Below are 15,077 nucleotides of genomic sequence, written 5' to 3' on the forward strand. Positions count from 1 at the left end.
AGCCTCTTAGGAGATGAGAGGCAAAATATTTAACAAAGGCACAGGCAGGGGCAGATCCCGACTTTGTGAAACCTGAAGCTTATACAATTTGGGGAACTCTCTCTTTAAAAAATCAAACCAAAAAAAGCTATACAATGACAAGTACAAAATTAAGCATGATAGAGAATATTTACTGAGAATGAAAAACTAAATCGCAGCAAATCACTAGAAACTTGGAGGCCTCGGTCCTTTCTCTTGAAGACCTCTTTAGGCAGTGTACCAAAGATGCTTAATTAGAAATGCTTTCTGATTGCAACCTGGCTTCCTCTGGTGCCCTGGAGTCCTCAGTGACTCCTAGAACTCACAGTGGCCTGAGCTAAAGAAGGCTTCAGCTTCATTCACTTCTTCAAATTCCACATCTAGTCTCAGGAGCCATCACTCAGAATGGTCAGCAGCTGAAAGCAGCCTGTGGCCATGCAGGAAGGTCCTGAACGGCATCAGAGGGTGCGTCCCGGAAACATGCTGAGAGGCAGTGTAGTTCGTGGTCAAGAATATCGGTCTGGGTGTGCTCGGCAAGATGGGTTCCAAGTCCTGTTTGTGCACTTCACTTCTTGGAACCTCTTTTTTTCGTGTCTGTAAAACAAGGGTGATTAAAAGAGGTGAAGTAGATAAAGCACACAACCAGGTGCCTGGCATGGAGCAAACAGCCTTTGCCTGATGGAGGGATTTATTTGAAAGTTTGAAACGGAAAGTTATTTGTGTGTCTCTTTGCATTTGTCTCACCCCCCTCTTTGCATTTGTCTCCCTTCACTGTTGACTACAGGAGACATTGAATATCAGTGAAAAATCCATTCCCTAGTTAATATTCTCTGGCTTGCCTTTTATACTGTCTGTCGGATCCAATCCATCATGTATGTAATCAGATTATACATTGCCTTCTCTATGAATAAGAAATGAGGGGATGGTATTTTGTTTTCTGCAGTCCCCTATCATGAGACTAGACACAGGATGCAGATTTCTGCTCCATGGCTAAAGGGAGGGTGCAGATAATAAATCATTTCACATTTCTGGGATGGAAGACAGGCTCCTTGGGGATTCTGTGATTGTGGAAGCTGTGGTCTTCTTCATGATCAGCGCTGTGGATGTAGCCTGTGCTGGCCGATGGGGAATGGATGGAAACTTTAGGATACAACCAGTTCCGCCTGGGTGGGGTTTGGGGAGCACTTGAGAGCCAGAGTGCCCAAGTGGCTTAGGTGAAGCGCCAGTGGAATTTATACTCCCTCTCAGACATCAGTAAGGTGTTAGGACCCCAAATGCTCCTCAGCGCTGCAGAAGGTTTTGCAATTTTTGAATGCCAGGAGCTATCACTTAACTTCTTAATGTTTCAGTTTCCTTAGCTGTAAAATGGGGACAAAAGCTCCCTTGCCTGCTTCACTGGAAGAACAAAATATAACAATGCAAGTGGAAATTCCTTGCACATCTAGAGAGAGCGATAAGATATTGCTATTAAAAGCAATAGTATAAGTTAGCATCGTGGAGCCGTTATGCGTAATTTCTTAACTCACTTTTCAACAATGAGATTTCCTCATACTCCTTACATTTGCACTTTGGTGCTGCTTTATTGTTTAGATAGGTTATAGAAATTAATTGAAAACATTAAACTCTACTGGATTCTTTCCTTCTAATTGGGGTAATACTATGAAGGCAATTCATTCGCGCATAGTCATGGTCTTCCTGTTTTCACCAGGATTGTTTCTAGCATTTCTCAAGTTTGTGAAATAGCGCCACCGTGTGGTCTCATGGTTTACTGTCTTCACTACTCATTTAAATCTTCGAATTTCTAATTATAAATATTGGCAGATAAGTATCAAAAGTCTATTTTCTGTTTAAATTAAAACACATTTGCCTATATTTACATATAAAATATATGGACGTAATGTAAATTTTAAAAAATTCAGTGGAACCCCCCTTCAGCTGCATTTGTGAACCACTTGTTAGTGAAAGGAAGTTTTCATTTGTCCTTGGCATGAAAGTGATTGAATAATGTTTGTGAGTGATAACAAGCTTAATTTCGGCCACAATTCTGCCTTTGTGATGATGGTAACTAAGAAAATGCACTTTTAAAAGGATATCTCCCCCAATATGCTGATGAAAAAGTACATATGATGTGTATATTCCACAAAATATATTTTATTGGGCAGGGAGTACATAAGGTAATACATCTTTAACAAGAAATAAGAATCAAAACAAAGTTTTAAAGTGTAGTTAGCTAGACTCACTCATCTATACGTGAATTAATCAAACAGTTCAAGGCAGAAGCACTTTTGGAAATGACGCAATAACCCTGCATTTGACCGATATTAAATGGAAGATCATGACAAGGATATATTTGTTAGGGAGACTATCACAGCAAGGGATGATTCTCTGTTTTTTTACCATGGGATAAGAGAGAAAATAATAACTAAATGTTTATTTAGCAATGCACCGTGTAAAGCACTTTACCTGCATTGTTGCACTCAGTAATTGGGGAGGGGGAGGTCAGTCATGTCCCTTTAAAATGTTATAAGGGAATTAAAAAAAAAAAACAAACTAGCCAATGTGAGCAGAAGCACACATTTAAGCTAGGAGCTAAACACCGGCCTGGCAGTGCTAGGGGCTCAATAGCTTTGAATGCTCTGGGTGGTTGTTGCCCTCTGGTGGCCGTTTTGGGAAGTTACTAATTTAACACAAATTTAAGGCAGCAATGATCTCTAGCACCCAGGAAGCCTGTTGGTGAGTGCCAAGTCCTGTCCAGGGAACCTGAAGCCACTGACATGTGACCAGTGAAGTACGGCCATGTTTGTTCTCATTAAATTCCTGCTGTAGATGAAAGAGATCATCAGCAAGTGAATTCAGCTCCACCGATGTGTTAGGATTCAATGGGGAATGCCTCCAATGACCATGGGCTGACATGGCCACTGTCTGTTTTCCCATTTTAGCTGTTAACTCAAATGAGAGCAAACATTGAAAACGTTAACTAGATCACCCAAAGGATAAACAAACTGTGGTATATTAATAGGATCCATTTACAATGGAAAGCTTTTTGTAATGTATCAGCAACATCACAAATCTGTGCATTTGTGTGTGTGGACACACAGGAAATTCAAGAAAGACAGACATGAAGTGGTCAATAATCTTAACCTCTGGAGATGAAGATGAGGGCAAGAGAATGAAGACTTTTACTTTATCTTTCATTCATGTATTAACACAAATTTGTATATCTTTCATAATAAAACAATCTTAAAATATACAAATAAAAAAATGAAGATCCAAACATATGCCCATCTGAAACATAACACGCCCTGAAAATAAGGTAAACAGGTTAGGGAAATATTGTATTTTATTTTATTATATAAAACTTTTAAATATATATTAGTTTTGGTAGAATTTGTATTAATTCCCTGGTATTTTTCTTGCTTCTTAAGGTGAAATGGAGGAGCTTATCTGACCACAGATCTAAAATAGTTTCATTACCTTTTGAGGAGCATGACCCCGGAAGGCAAGAAATGTGGATTCCTTCTCCCAAGTTCCAGTTTCGCCATTTCCGTATTTGTTGATCTTGTTCAAAAATGTCCTTTTTAAGGCAAATCCTATTTTATAGAGCACAATTACGAAAAGTCACCCTGGTGCCTTTTATTTTTACCAGAACCTCGTGTCAAAATATTTAAGATGTTTTTTGAGATCTAGATAGAATACAAAATAACATAAAATAAAAATAGGCACAAGGCATAAGGCAAAAGGAGAAAAGGAAAGGGACATAAAACAGAGCCAGACTGGAGACAGCCCACAGAGCTCCTAAGGAAAATGAAGTTCTGTGAAACTTTTGACGAATCATAGGTTTAGTTTGGAGTTTGCTAGCAATTGAAACAAAGAAGAAACATGGTAAGTTCCAGGAGTCCCAGGTCCTTAAGACACAAACTAATCAGTAGTGAAGGAGAAACAACAGCTTCTGGGCTGTTAAGAAAAAATTGTCCCTGCTTGTGGCTTCTAGATCAACTTAAGATGTTATTCATCCCTTGCAGAGGAAGACAGGGTACAAGTGCTGAAACACTCCTTTATCCTGGGCTGGAGGCACGGCAGCTACTGTCAGCTAATCCTCCAGAAGTTTTCATCATCTGTTTTTAGTTGTCTCCATTTTCTGTCTGCCCAGATCTGGACCCCAGCCTCCCCCTCTGCTTCCAGGGCTCTGACATTTACTCCATTTCTTTTGGGTCAGACCGTGCTCAGTGGAATGGCTCTATAAGACTCTTGCATGTTCCTACTCTAGTGATCAGTAATACAGTTGTGCCCCCTCCCCAGTTAGGGCATGTGTGTTTATATTTTGTTCTCTTAAAGTGGCAGCTGGGCAGATGGGTGTCATTAGTCATTTTTTATAACAATTATTCCATTTCACTCGGTTAGCATCTCCTCTGACTTTTCACAGTATTTACAAATTCTCCTTTGGCCACGCAGATCACAAGTGAACCCCGGGTGATTAAATGTGTCAACTTTATTTAATGCGTGCTAGTGCTATCTTCCACATATTTTATTCTAGACTTGTTTATTTTCTTACAGCCGTCGCCCACTGATATTCAGGGTAGGGTCTACTACGACCCCATCATCTTTTAAATCAATCTTGAAACGAGTCCATTCATTCCCACCGGCTGTCATCCCCCTACTGCCTCCCCCACTTTAAGGGTTCATATAGCATCCAAGTTCACCCATAAAAACACATGGCGCAATGACAGACTGTGATGTCCTAACCCAGGGCAATAAATGGACTATTCATCTCATCAACATCTTGGCCTCCAAAGGAGTCTTGAAAGGAAAATAAACAAAGTTGTGAGTTGGTGTAGGTGGAACCCTCCACATTTCCTTTCCCAGACAGCACTAGAAAATTAGGCCAAATGCCCAAAGTGTAGGCACTGACATTTTTTTTTTTTTTTTGCTTCTAGGGTTTTTCTGTACATAAGACAGGAAAGTGGTACTGGGTCCATCAAGTTTCACACACCAGGTAATGGATGGGCCAGTTCAAAGTCCAGAGATTCTCTTGAAGATCGGCGTTCCCTCTAGTTATTTTTGGTCATGAGTGCACGATAAAGGTCTAAAAGCAACAAACTTTACAAAGTGTGCACACATGAACCAAAATCAGTGATGGTCTTGGGGAGGAATCAATGCTACCAGTTGCCCTAAAACTTTCTCGTCCCACTCTGGCCTACCTGATACAGCCTCATCTCTTCTGTGTCACCTCCTGTCCCAGATGTACAGTGCACAGTGAGGGCAAATTGCCACCCTCTAGAGAGGGTCCGTATACGTTGGATCTGACATCAAGCAGCTGGTTGGTCCTCACGAGGAACAGAACGTATTAGGTTACAGGTTTTCTGACCAAGGAGGTGACAATCGTGCGATTAGCCTTAGTGAGAGGAAGTTCAAGTTGTAGACCCTGCCTCTGCCATCATTAATTACTATGTACCTGTTTATAAGTGGGAATCTACGTGGTATACCTAACAATATTGTTTTGGTAAATTTCTTTTTCAAAGATTTTACTTAATATGATTTGATTCTAGTTCATCTGATGCATAGAGGTTTGCAACTGATTACCTTGATGGTGGATTGATCCAGTAGATAGAAAATGATGTTCTTTGATTCATGTAATACTGCATGCCATGAAATGGCCTTTTCTGATATTATGACTGCGACTTCTGCTTACTTTTAGTTTGTATTTGCTTGAAAAACCTGCCTATAATTTGCATTTAACACTTAAAAAATTTATGTTGAAGTATAACGTATATACAGAAATGAGGATGTGTAACTTGAGGAATTTGCCACGGTGAACTGCCTGGTGTAGCCAGTTCCCAGATCAAGAAATGGAATATCACCAGCATCCCAAAAGGTTCCGTCAAGCTCCCTCCCTGTCACAACCCCACGCCAAAGATAAACAGTAATCTGACTCCTAACAGCAAAAATTAGGTTCACCTGTTTTTGTACCTTTTATAAACGAAATCATACAGTTGTACTGTTTTGTGTTTGACTTCTCCCATTCATCATTATGCTTCTGATATCCATTCACTTGTTGGCATGGAGAAAGAGCAAAATCATTGTCATTGCTGAGTAGAATCCATTCTATGACTATACCACCATTTACCCACTTTAGAGTAATGTACATCTGGGTTGTTTCCAGTTTGGGGCAATTGCATCGTTCTGCTGTGAACATTCTTGTACCCATCTTTGGTGTGCACGCACATGCATTTCACTTTGCTATAAAACTGGATGGGCCTGCAGGGTGATTGGATCTGCTGGTGTTCTGACTGAGTGGACAGTGTCAAATCATTTTCTAAAGTAGCTGTGCCAACTTCACTCCCACTAGTAGTGGGTCAGGGCTTCGGTTGCTCTGCATCACTTGGTATGTCAGGCTTTTGACTTTCAGTCATTCTAGTGCATATGCCGTCGTATCTCATTATGGTTTCCACTTGAATTTCCCTGATGTCTGATGATATTAAACACCTTTTTCTATGCTTATTTGCCAGTTGAATATTCTCTATGTGAAGTGCCTGTTTGAGACTTTTGCCCATTTTTCTATTGGGTCGTCTTTTAATTTGTAGAAATTCTGTATATATTCTCCATATGTCTTTTGTCAATATACAGATTGCAACTATCTTCTCCCACTCTGTGATTTGCCTTTTCAGTCTCATAATGGTGTCTTCTAATGAGCAGACATTCTTAATTTTAATGATATACACTTATTTGTCCCTTTGTGGTTAGTACTTTTTTGTAACATGTTTAAGAAACCTTTACCTACCCCCAGGTCATGAAGATATTTTCCAAAGTTTTTTTTTTTTTTTCCATAGTACTTAATTTTTTTTATCTTTCACACATTTATCAGTTATCCGAAATTATCTTGGTGTATGGTGTGAGGTAATGGATGAGGTTTTTCCCCCATATGGTTATCCAGTTAACCCAGCACCATTGATTTAAAAGTCTGTGCTTCCCCCACTGCACTGTAGTGTCACATTGTCGTGAATGAAGCAACTATATAAGTGTGTTTCTGGATTCTCTGTTCTGTTCCCTGGTCTATTTGTTTATCCTTCTGCTAGTAGCCCACTCTCTTAATTGCCTATAATTTAACTTTTTAGTGTCTTTTTGGCTTAGGCATATCCCTTATTAGCAGCATATAACTGGATTTAGGTTTTCTAAACCCATCTTTTAAAAAGAGGTTTTACTAAGCCATTTATAGTTATTGTTATAGTTGATATGTTTGGCCTAGTTTCATGTCTCTGTTTTTATTTATTTCATATTTACCTTTTTTTCGTTGTTTTATCTTATTTCTAAAACACCCCAAAGCTAAATAATTATAACTATTAAAATCAGTAAGTTCACAAGTATTAACTTCTTTTCAGTCATATCTTTGGTATCAAGTCTGTTGCAGCTTTCCTTGAGCTTTTCTGCATTTTGTAGGTTGGAATCCCTGTGCTTTATAGGTTGAGTCTTGCTTGTGCCTCCATAACTATCACTTCTCTTCATCAGTTTGCCCTTTCTCCTGGTCCTTCAAGGGATTTTTTCATCTCAGTGATTTGTTGTCCTAAAGCAACATTTTTACTCTTCATCATTTTACTGTTAACTATATTTTTGCTATCATAATTATAGTTTTTGAATGTTTTGGTTAGTCTCTTCCTCTGAGCCAGGAATCAGACCACGAGGGAGGAAATAAAGCCTATTCCTACCTTTTTTTCATCTGGCAGGTTGGTTCCACGTTGCTAGCAAACTCTCTGGGCTTAAAGGGCTGGTGTTTTCAGTCCAGCTTCATGCTCATCATAAGTTAATGGAAAACCTTCCCTGGTTATGGCTGTGAGATTTCATATTATCTGTTAAGTAGGACAGGTGCTAATAAAGTATTGAGAGAGATTTCCTCACCAGAACCTCTCCCTCCAATACTGTACATACTACATCTTTCTAAGGTGCTCCCTCACAAATATATTTTTAAATAGTAACAAAAACTGTAAATTTAGAGGTTTCATGTTTCGGCCATCTTTCAACTTTGGATCCTCATTAATTCCTTATAAATTATTCAGTGTCATTCACTCACCCTTGTAATAGCCTCCTTTATGAGCCAGAGTCTCGAATCTTCCACTAGATATATGTTCTTGTTTAAGTCACTCACTCACCTACTAATGGGTCTTGGATTCCTCAATTCTGACAATGAGGTGTTTGAATTAAACTGATCTCTAAGATGCCTTACAACTAGAAATCTCATGCTTATGTGAAATGTCGTACAGTCATTATTTTTTAAACTACACTAAAAAGTCACAAAACAAAACCAGCTTGCAGAAATCACAGTTCTTGGAATTAGTGACCTTTCCTTCCTAACAACTTCTTTTATCTGACTTTTGCCCAGAAACACCTGGCACTGTGGCAGTGAAGTGCTTGTTCATACCCAAAATATACCTGCTCTGCATCTTTTCATTGGTTAGGATGGTAGAGTTAATGCATCGGCTCTAGGTACACTTATTTATAAGATTTTAGAAATTGCCATCTCACAAGGCCTCTGTGGAAACTGTGTGGTTAACATATTAAGCCATACTTTGGGGACAAGTAAGATCCTGCAGTGGGGGTTAAGAGGAAGCGTTTAAATTCTCTGAAAATATAAAGGATATTAAGGAGACATCAGTGATTCTGGAAAACATGAAGTTATAACCTATAACCTTTTTCATGTACACAAATTTCATATTGTTTTTCCTACTCTTCTACCCGAGAAAAGAGACATTTCTTTGCAGTGTTTTTGTTTACTTATTTAAACCAAAAGCAGTCCCTTTTGTAGAATACCGTCATAAGAATAATCAGTGAGTCATCACACAACGCCGGAATATCCATATACAAATAAAATAAGCCCCAAGCCTTGAGTATTTTATCTCCATACCTCTGAGCCCAGGCACTTGGCGACAGAGGCATAATTGGTTTTCCTCTTTCTGTTTGGCTGTCTGGAGCCTCATATGTGGAACTTGTGTATGGGTACACGTGCAAGATGGCGCTGGGATGGTAGCATTTTTCTTTCACTGTTTAAATAACTCCCTAAAAAATAAATAATTTTTTAAAATGTTCAAATAAGTTTTGGTAAAGATCTTAAAGTGTCGCCTCCAAAAAGATTTTTGGATTCACCATGGGAATGATTTTAACATCAAAGACATTGTTTCCAGCCTGTAAAACACCATTTTTACCCACAACGAAGCAAAGTTTAGTCCTCACGAAAGCAGGGTCAGCACAGACCTGTGGTAGTTTAGTACCAGAGATTCTTGGAAATGACCTGGAAAATGTATAAAAAGGTTCTACCATGAATTCAGAGAAAGGTGAAATGAAATGTGTCCAACACTCTGGCCAGGCTGCAGTCGCCCTGCATCCTAAATGAGAGGCAGGTGTTGCTCTGGAGCCAGGTGAGACAGTGATCGTAAAACACACCCGTATCTGCTCAAAAGTTGCAGGGTGTGTGACCATTTACATCAAAGATTTGCAGTGATCCTCAACTATGCAGACGTGCGCAGGTCAAAATATTTTTAAAACAAAAAAACTTGGTGAGGCAACCTTTCAAACAAGAAGCCTCTGTTTTGAGGTTCTTTTTAAAAGCACATCTACATTGAAGGCAATATAAAAATACTGAAAAATGTAGCATCAAAGGAGAAGTAGTACAACACATATTTTAAAATCTGTCAGCAAGAGCTGTCCCTCTCTAAACAATACGTTGTCAAGTGTTTGCATTAGGGGGAGTTTTAGAGATTAACTAGTCCACCTCTGTGTCACATTCATCTAGGCCACGAATATTTATATATTCGGCCTTACTCTGCACAAAGCGGAAGAGAAAACTGAGGCCTAGAGGTGTTAAGTGGTTTTTACCAACGTCACACAGAATCTAATCGTTATCGGTGTAGGTTACAAATTACCCCCCAATTTAGCAGCCTGAAACGGCTTATCATCTTGCAGTTTCTGTGCATCCAGGATCGGGCACTGTTTAGCTGGGCCCTCCGCTTCGGGGACTCCTCCCAAGGCTGCAATCAGATATCAGCCAGAGCTGGGCTCTCATGTGAAAACTTGCATGGGGAAGAGCCCCCAAGCTCATCTGTGTAGTTTTGGCAGAATCCAGATCCTTGAGGCTGTTGGGTTGAGGACTTCAGTCTCTGTTTGTTGGCGGGAAGCTTCCCCTAATCTTTTGCGGCAGGAGCCTCTTTTTTTTTTTTTTTTTTTTTTTTTTTGCGGTACGCGGGCCTCTCACCGCTGTGGCCTCTCCCGCCGTGGAGCACAGGCTCCGGACGCACAGGCTCAGCGGCCATGGCTCACGGGCCCAGCTGCTCCGCGGCACATGGGATCCTCCCGGACCGGGGCACGAACCCGCGTCCCCTGCATCGGCAGGCGGACTCTCAACCACTACGCCACCAGGGAAGCCCTGCAGGAGCCTCTTAAAGGTGCAGTTTTCTTCATCAAAACCAGCAAAACAGTATGTGTGCTAACAAAAGCCAAGTCTTATCTTTTGACCCTCCCTCCACCACAACCTTTCTCATATTCGATTGATTAGAAGTAAATCACTTGGTCTAGCCAAGGAGAGGGGATTTTATGAGAATGCACAAGCGATGGGGATTATATAGGGCATAATTCCAGGACGTGGAATTTCACATACTACGATGAGTTTCCACCCTATGGACAACATACTTTAGGCAAATAACAGAGAAGAATCGTTTTCTCTTTTCTGAGCCATGTAGAGTGGTATCTGCAGAGAAATTCAGTTGATTTCCAAGAATAATTTTTTAAATATCCCATCAATTACTTAGCTTTTAAGGAGGTGGTCAAAAAATGTTTTCAGCATAGCAGTCATAATCCAAGGGGCCCTGTTCCTCATTCCCCACTTTAATCCATTTATATTAGGGTGACTATATAATTTATCATCTGAACTAGGGCAGTTTTGATAGTGAAAGGGGAGGGTATGACTTTAGAAACTACAGGAATGAACCAGGACCACCCCTGGCAAACCCGGCCATGGAGCCACCCTACTTATATCCACAATGGAAGAATAACCGTCCTCCAATTTGGAAGCTCAGAGGAAGGAAAGAAAAACATGGAATCGACCTTGACCATCCATGGGGTTGCAAATCTGCAGCCAAACAACCCTTCTATCCTGTATCTGAGTTGGCTTCTTTGGGAATCTTTTCGTGAAATCAGGGGCCTCTAGAAGAGATTCTTGATGCTCTTCTGTTACCTCCCCTTATTGTCACTTCTCATTCTTTTCTCTGTTCAATGAACAAACATAAGATGCACCTTGCATTTTTCATGGTTTTGTGATAGCTCTGTTGTTCTTCAGCCCTTTTATTTCATTTTTAGTATGCCCAAATGAAGTTGATGTAGGATAGGTGGCCAGGTTTGCTGATGACTGGTGTTTGGATGAACAGGTCATTTCTTCATATAACACTGACAATAGATTTTCAATGGAAAATGATAGTCCAGTGTTTCATCAAATGCTTTCTTAAAAATGAAAATCTGTAACACCACTGTCTATTAGTTGTCAATTCCTCTTCCTTTTTTAACACGTACACCATATACTTCCACATTAAATTCATAGAACTTAAGTTGATTAATTAAAGACAACAGCATTTGCAAATATTTGTTGACACTCATGGAAATTCTGCCTGAAAAGCAAGCATTTCTTTGGTAAAAATCTCTGTCGAAAGGAGTACTTTCATTGAGAAACGAAAGCTGGTAAAACATTTACTTTGTTTGAATTGATGTACTTACCACTTTAAACAGAGTTCTAAACATGGAAATCATTTCTTTATGCTCAGGGCATCAATTAAAAGTGAGGTCAGACAGAGAAAGACAAATATATGATCTCACTTATATGCGGCATCTAAAAAAAAAAGAACAAAACCCGTGTTCATAGATACAGAGAACAGATTGGTTTTGCCAGGGCGGGGGCGGGGGTGGGGGTGGGTGGAGTGGGGGGTAAAGGTGGTCAAAGGGGCAAACTTCCAGTTATAAGATAAATAAGTCCTGGGGATGTAATGTACAGCATGGTTGGTGACTGTAGTTTTTTTTTTTTTTTTTTAACATCTTTATTGGGGTATAATTGCTTTACAATGGTGTGTTAGTTTCTGCTTTATAACAAAGTGAATCAGTTATACATATACATATGTTCCCATATGTCTTCCCTCTTGCGTCTCCCTCCCTCCCACCCTCCCTATCCCACCCCTCCAGGCGGTCACAAAGCACCGGGTGACTGTAGTTTTTTTTTAAAAAAGGAGGTCTAGGACAATTTCTCCTATGAAAGAATCCAGGAGTATAATATATACATGATTGAACTTGTCCTCTGGTGGCTTCTTAGAGGACAACACTCTCTCCATGTCTAAGTTGTCCATCAGGGATACCTATTGTTTTTCAGCCACTTAAACAAGAGAACCAGGGCAATGTGCAAGAGAACCAGGGCAATTCACCTCATCCCAATTTGAGCATCTCTGCACTTTTTCTTGATTATATATATATAATAATATGATAAAATGTTTCCAACTCTACAAAAAACATACAATCAAACACACATTACAATCCCATTCCCTGGGGCAACCATTATTAATGATTTCTTATGTATCCTTCCAGATTTTTTCTATGTATATGCAAGTATATAAACATTTGCATATATGTTTCTTTTTTCTTTCTTTTTTTTTTACACAAAGGGGAGAGTATTATCACACTTACAATAAACCCCCACAAAGTTCACACTATACTTTGAAGTTCTTTCCAAGTCATTATTTATTTGTTGATCTGCCTCATTACATCTAGCAATGCCCCAAGTATTTCACGAATGGATGCACTGTATTTAATGTAACCAGTCCTAAACATTTAGATTGTTTTCTATTACTAAAAACTTGCTGTATATCTATTTGTAAACCCTTAGAAGTAGAGTTGCTGGAGCAAAGGATATATACATTTTTTGTTCTGCTAAATATTGCCAAACTGATTGTCTATTTCCGTTCATACTATCTCCAAATACACAGCCAACTCATAGAGAATAAACATGCCATTTCCCTACGTCTTTAACTTGTGTGTCACCAAACTGGTTCATCATTGCTTATCTCATGGTGAAAAACATACTTTTTTTTCTGATTTGATTTTCTTTCATTATAATTATGGTCAAGGACTTTTCAAATATTTGTATTCTACTTATTTTCTGGGAACAGCATGCTTTCAGATTACTTGCCCATTTTTTTTTTTTTTTTTTTAATCAGATTGTTGGTTTTCCCCACTCTGAAATTTGAAAAGTCCCACTAGCTTTGGGTGGAGTTTTCATATAGATATATTCCAAATTTATATAATATATACCAAATCCTGGATCAAGCGTTCTTGGGAACAGTCTAACCACCATAATGTTCTTATATGCAATTTTTATTACCCTTTAGCTGCTATGGCTTTGGGCTTTAAAAAATACACAAGGCCTGTCTTTTACGGAATGGATGTCAATTTTTAATGTCAGCTCTTAAGAAGGCCTCACTCCTATCTTTCCCTTAAAGATGTGCTGGCACTCAGTGTCAGCAAAGGGCATTTCTTTTCCATGAAAGCATTTAACTCTCTCTGGTCCTGGTTTTCATTGGCCTTCTCTGGATTGCTGTCAAATACTGTGGCAACAATAAAAGTAATTCAGTGCGTCACTTTGAAGTGTTAAAGTTGAGGGTCACTAGGAGAGGCTGATTTGATTTGGTCAATGTGGAAAGGGTTTTTGCAACCGGGGCACGAAGGTTTGTCTTGATCTAGCTAATGCAACTCTTCAGAGCGGCTATGCAAATAGAATATATTTATCCATTCTTTTGATTTATATATTTTCTTAAAGCTTATGATTTACTTTTTGGTTCCCTAGCTCTCCTAATGTTGCTTTCAGAGAAATGCAAAACCTGTGGGGAGAAAGACTGTATTCCAGGATCTGACTTTTGAGAGATTTTCAAATGTAACTCCCATTAGTATCACTGGAGGCGGGGCTCCCCCCACCCCCTTACCCCAGCCAAATGCCTGGAGGGTAATGGATTATCTTCCTCTCTGCAGACTCTATGGAAGATATTCTCAATGGTTTATGCATTCTGGCCGGAAAATACTCCCTGCAGACATGCGGGGAGATTTCTTCCTGTGTTCTCCAGCAGAGGTCCGCTGGGATTGAATCTGGCTCACAAAGTGTAAACCCCATGTACTGTAAAAAGAAGATCAAGGGCAGTGTTGGCACTAAGTAGTTGTTCAAAATTTCCAACTGTTCTAACTTTTCAAAAACAGAGAGTGAGTTCTTGTTGCTTTAGCCTTAGGGAATACTTGAAGAAGGTGTCTTAAACACCCACTCCAAAATGCCCAGATTTTAGGAGGAGGAAAGAAAACTATAATGGGAACAAAGCTATTGGTTTCACATTTGGATAAGAAAACAGAAAGGCAGGGGAAAAAAATGCAAAATCTTCCAGAGCAGACTTTTATATGTCTGTTGCAAAAGGCATTTTCAATTGAAAGCCAAACAATGGGTAACCAAAAAATTATGTGGTAGCTCCAAAATATTTCTTTGACGTGTAATTGTATTGAGTTAGAGTTTAGGTATCTATAACATCTTTTGTGATGAAGCAAGGGGTAAGTTTACTAAATGAATAATGCGCTTTTGGAAATCAGCAAGAAAATCTTTGAGTGTAATCCAAAGAAACAAAAGAGCTTTCTAAAAAAAAATCTTCGGGGTGGAGTTGTTTCTGTATTTCAAATCCTGGATCGGGAATATTCGAAGATTGATGCCATTACCCAGTGCACATGCAACCAGCGCAACTTCATCACGCAATGTTTTTCTGGTTGTTCCACGGAGCTTAAAGGACAAAAGGTTAGCAAACACTTAAATTACCAGTCACATTAAGCTTTTGTTTTGTGATTCTTAGGCTCCAGGGAGGCCTACAATTTTGGACTTGAGTTGGTAAAAGGCAGATTCAGGGAATTATTTATTTCGCTCTTTTTTCCATCTGAGCTTCCACATTAATTGAATGGATTCATTTGGTGCCATTTTCATTCCCTTTAGAATTTTGGTCATGAAAATTAAGAATCAT

General features: G+C 39.4%; 1 protein-coding gene across 1 annotated transcript in view; it reads left to right on the forward strand.

Annotated features, from left to right (window-relative positions):
- TRIL (TLR4 interactor with leucine rich repeats) overlaps positions 1–15,077 on the forward strand; it is an 87,228-nt gene that overhangs the window by 33,629 nt on the left and 38,522 nt on the right. The gene's annotated exons all lie outside the window — the stretch shown is intronic.

The sequence above is a fragment of the Aethalodelphis obliquidens genome, unplaced genomic scaffold, assembly GCF_003676395.1.
Source record: "Aethalodelphis obliquidens isolate GAN/ISIS:26980383/991018 unplaced genomic scaffold, ASM367639v1 scaffold5, whole genome shotgun sequence".
Lineage (NCBI taxonomy): Eukaryota > Metazoa > Chordata > Mammalia > Artiodactyla > Delphinidae > Aethalodelphis > Aethalodelphis obliquidens.